Here is a 4,833-nt window from a genome sequence, read left to right on the forward strand (position 1 = left end):
CTGGTTTTATAGTCACTACTTTAAAAATATAGCTCTTTTACAATATGTGATATTCCTTCTGTTATAGGTTATCATGTATACTTTGGCAAAATTTTATTACAAATGCTGATGTAATATGTTACTTTAAATTTCTCAAATGTCCAAGACTAAAGAGCAGGAAGAATATAAGGTAAAGAAACAGAATGAAGAGCACATAGAGAGGGTGATGTAGGAGGTTTAAAGTTACATGATTAATATCTCAGCATAAATAAAATATTCTGTAGCCTTATTTTCATAATGTAGCATTTCTGATGTAAATAGTTTGCCATAATAAATGTCAGATAACATCGGGTCTGTGTGGGATGGAGTTACACTTGGGTCTAAAATGAGATTTGTCTCTTATAATGAGGGACAGTGAGAAATACCGTATGTTTGTTGCCTTCAAATTAGTAGTTCCATCTGTTGAACTAGTCAGTTTCATCTGAAGAATGTGATATGTATGGTGATCTGCAAGGATTCTGGAATGTGATAAATACCTTCTTTTTCATATGTGATAACTTCCAGGCCACTGAATCCAGAAAGGAGTTAATGCAAACTGAAGCTAAGGACACAAGTAGAATATACCATAAATCATAACATTTGAATACAAATTCTGACATACTAAATCATACATCAATAGTTATGCCAAACATTATAGTCACAACTGTTTCAGTTGTGCTGCCTATTGCAAAATGAAAATAGTTGGCTCTGTATTCATTCTTATTAATAATTTTAAGGCAGTGACACCAGAATGTCTAATCAAGACTGGGGCACTTTTACACATAGGGTCTTGTGTGACTACGTGTGCTTTGTGTCCAGGAAACCATCCCTAATAGTCCTGCATTTCAAATATGCTATTAAATGTAAGCTTTGACATCAAAACCAAGATGTGACATCAGAAGTAAACAACATTTCAGAGGTTAGTAAAAAGAAATAATAGCTATCGCTGATCCTGTTAGTGACACCAATTGTCTCGGTGTATTGCACTGTCTGTACTGTTCACTGAACCCATGATAGGCAAGGTGCCAGCTAAGAGGCTGGAAGAAAATGTGAGGAGGCTTAGGAACTGCAAACATATGCATTCTCTCCTGGTGGCACAGCAGCTGTAGCAGCAGGCATAACATAACACAACATAACCACACACAACCCTTCAGGGCTTTTCCAGGTGGAGCTCCTACAGGCATACCTCACAAAGTAGCCCTTGACCAAGCCAGTACCTCGTGACGCACATGCACAGTGCTGTAAGTGAGCTCAGCTGTTACATAATCATTATTTACAAAACATGGGGCAACAGCTACAGGCCATGGAGTGGGAGAGCCTGACCATGCCATCTTAGCTAATTTTCTCTTTACCTACAATATCCCATAGTGGTTTTGATTTGCATTTCTCTGATAATGAGTGATGTTGAGCATCTTTTCATGTGTTTGTTAGCCATCTGTATGTCTTCTTTGGAGAAATGTCTATTTAGTTCTTTGGCCCATTTATTGATTGGGCCATTTTTTTTCTGGAGTTGAGCTGTAGGAGTTGCTTGTATGAAACGAGTTGCCAGTCCAGGTTCGATGCACGATACTGGATGCTTGGAGCTAGTGCACTGGGACGACCCAGAGGGATGGTATGGGGAGGGAGGAGGGAGGAGGGTTCAGGATGGGGAACACATGTTTACCTGTGGCAGATTCATTTTGCTATTTGGCAAAACTAATACAATTTTGTAAAGTTTAAAAATAAAATAAAATTTAAAATACCTACAATATCCCTCAGTATTCAATATAAAATTTAAATAAAAGAACAAGAATTATACAAATATTAAAAGGAGAATTGTACAAAATGCCTCAAATTTAATTGAATGTGAAATTTAACATAGTTTCTGAAATTTACACATTAAACCTATCTACATAAAGTAGTAAGTTCTCCTCTTCCCTCTTTTTGCTTCCATCTACTTACATTTTTTGCTTTGTAAACTGGATCGAGGTCACATGTATGTTTGCAGAATTGTATCCCTTTATAAACTATTAAGTGGTAAAGAGCTTATTGATGGGACATTTCAAAATCTCATAGGAATATCTGCTAAGTTCCCTCAGGACTTTATTTGCCTTTAGAACATAAAAGGCCAATGCTCTGACCTTCTATTAATTGTTACACTTAATGTATTCTAGAGTTACATAAAGTGTATTAGTCGCTCAGTTGTGTTCAACTCTCTGCGACCCCGTGAAGGAGCCAGCCAGGATCCTCTGTCCATGGAATTTCCCTGGCAAGAATATTGGAGTGGGTTGCCGTTTCCTTCTCCAGGGGATCTTCCTGACTTAGGGATAAGACTTGGGTTTCCTGCATTGCAGGTGAATTTTTTACTGTCTGAGCCACAAGTAAAAGGAAAGAGTTAGATTGTTTGGATTTCAATCCTAACACAGTCAACATCTGTATCTTTGGACAAGCTACTTGTTACTATTACCATTATCATTTTAGTTGTAAACAATATAGTAAACAATACACTACTACTGGTAAGTGCAAATAACAGGGTACTTTTATGCTTACTTCATAGACTTCTGAAAATTAACCAAATTTGTCTTTGTGAATCTATTTAATATCTGTTGAGTGAAGGTAGCTATTATTGTGAGATATAGTATTTTGTGTTATTTGTGTGATACCCATAGACCACAAGGACTCACTCCCTTCCACTGTAAATAAAGGGAATAATTACAAAAGTCAATGGCAGTAGACATATGGATGGCAATGGGAAGGAGACAAATCATTGGTAATATTTTTTTTCAAGAAATAGTGCAAGTTTGGGAAATTCTCACAGAGTAAATAAAGGTGCCATCTATCTTGAAGGATGTTTAAATATAGCTTACTGGGTACCTGAGAATGTTCTCTGGCTAAAATATGCTTAGAAAAACTAAGATTTAGACTCTATTGTAACTTTTCTGCAAGAGCAAAATTTAATGAGTTGTAAAATATACAGGTAGGCCTTAGGAGTTGCAAGAGCAAATTGTATGTAATGTCAAATCTTTTTTGTCAGAGCGGGCTACTCTCCCATCTGCAATACAGCACCACTGCTCCTAACCAACCACCCTTTTCTGAGGGTAAAAATATTTGCAGGACTTCCCTGATAGCTCAGTTTGTAAAGAATTTGCTTGCAATGCAGGAGACCCTGGTTCGATTCTTGAGTTGAGAAGATCTGCTGGAGAAGGGATAGGCTACCCATTCCAGTATTCTTGGGCTTCCTTGGTGGCCCAGCTGGTAAAGAACCCACCTGCAATGCGGGAGACCTGGTTTGATCCCAGGTTGGGAAGATACCCTGGAGAAGGGAAAGGCTACCCACTCCAGTAATCTGGCCTGGAGAATTCCATGGACTGTATAGTCCATGGGATCACGAAGAGTTGGACACCACTGGGCAATTTTCACTTTCAAGAATATTTGCACTGTTCTGTGGCCCAACATTTTTTCCTTTTATTTCTACCAAGCTACATCTAGAAATAACAGACAATATGCTTAAAAAAAAAAAAAAAAAAGACTGCCTTTTTTGGGGAATGACGTTAGGAAAATTCATTAGTCTTGTTGGCCGATCCCTGTAATTTCCATTGCTAGTCCTTTTTAAGTTTTACATACTCCTCATTTCCACATTTGATTAATCTATGCCTTAAGTTGTTCTCAACTAAAAGGATGTCTTCTCTTACCATTAACACTATTTTTAACTGTTGTCATCCTGTCCTGTGTTATGCCTGACATAATTTTCCACTTTTCAATGGATTTTCCCTTCTCCCCTCAGGGTAAGAATGTCTATGTGTTAGGGGGCAGATCCTATGGGTCGTGTACTATGCAAATACAAACACATGGGCTTTATTTTCTTGGGCTCCAAAATCACTGCAGATGGTGACTTCAGCCATGAAATTTAAAAATGCTTGCTCCTTGGAAGAAAAGCTATGACCAACCTAGAGAGAATGTTAAAAAGCAGAGACATTAATTTGCCAACAAAGATCCATCTAGACAAAGCTAAGTTTTCCCAGCAGTAACGTAGGGATGTGAGAGTTGGATCATAAAGCTGAGCACTGAAGAATTAGTGTCGGAGAAGACTCTTGAGTGTCCTTTGGACTGTAAGGAGATCAAACCAGTCCATCCTAGAGGAAATCAGTCCTGAATATTCATTGGAAGGACTGATGCTGAAGCTGGAGCTCCAATACTTTGGCCACCTGATGTGAAGAACTGACTCTTTAGAAAAGACCCTGATGCTGGGAAAGATTGGAGGAAGGAGGAGAAGGGGATGGCAGAGGATGAAATGGTTGGATGGCATCACCAACTCGATGAACATGAATTTTAGCAAGCTCCTGGACCTAGTGATAGACAGGGAAGCCTGGCGTGCTGTGGTCCATGAGGTTGCAAAGAGTTGGACATAACTGAGAGACTGTACTAAACTGGGTTAGTCTGAATAGTTTATCAAAGTTTCAGGTTACTTTTTAACAGGAACGGGCCTCTGTTTTAGTTATCTGTTTCTTAGTAACAAACCTCATGAAAACTTACTGGCTTAAAATAACAATAATTAATATTTCTCTTTGACCTTTAGATTGAATGAATTTAGGAATAGGTCTAGCTAATATCTCACAAGCAATTGAAGTCAGACAATGCCCAAAATTGCAGACATTGGAATCAGCCTCTAGGGTGGAATATACAATATAGTTTTTCATTCATGTGACTGGTACTTCGATACTTCTCCACCTCTCAACACATAGTGTTATAATCTCCAGTTGTGCTGCTAAGAGCTTGATGATATCAATATAGTCTCATTTTTTACATGGCTGCTGAGTTCTAAAGAAAAGAATTACA

The sequence above is a fragment of the Bubalus kerabau genome, chromosome 12, assembly GCF_029407905.1.
Source record: "Bubalus kerabau isolate K-KA32 ecotype Philippines breed swamp buffalo chromosome 12, PCC_UOA_SB_1v2, whole genome shotgun sequence".
NCBI lineage: Eukaryota > Metazoa > Chordata > Mammalia > Artiodactyla > Bovidae > Bubalus > Bubalus kerabau.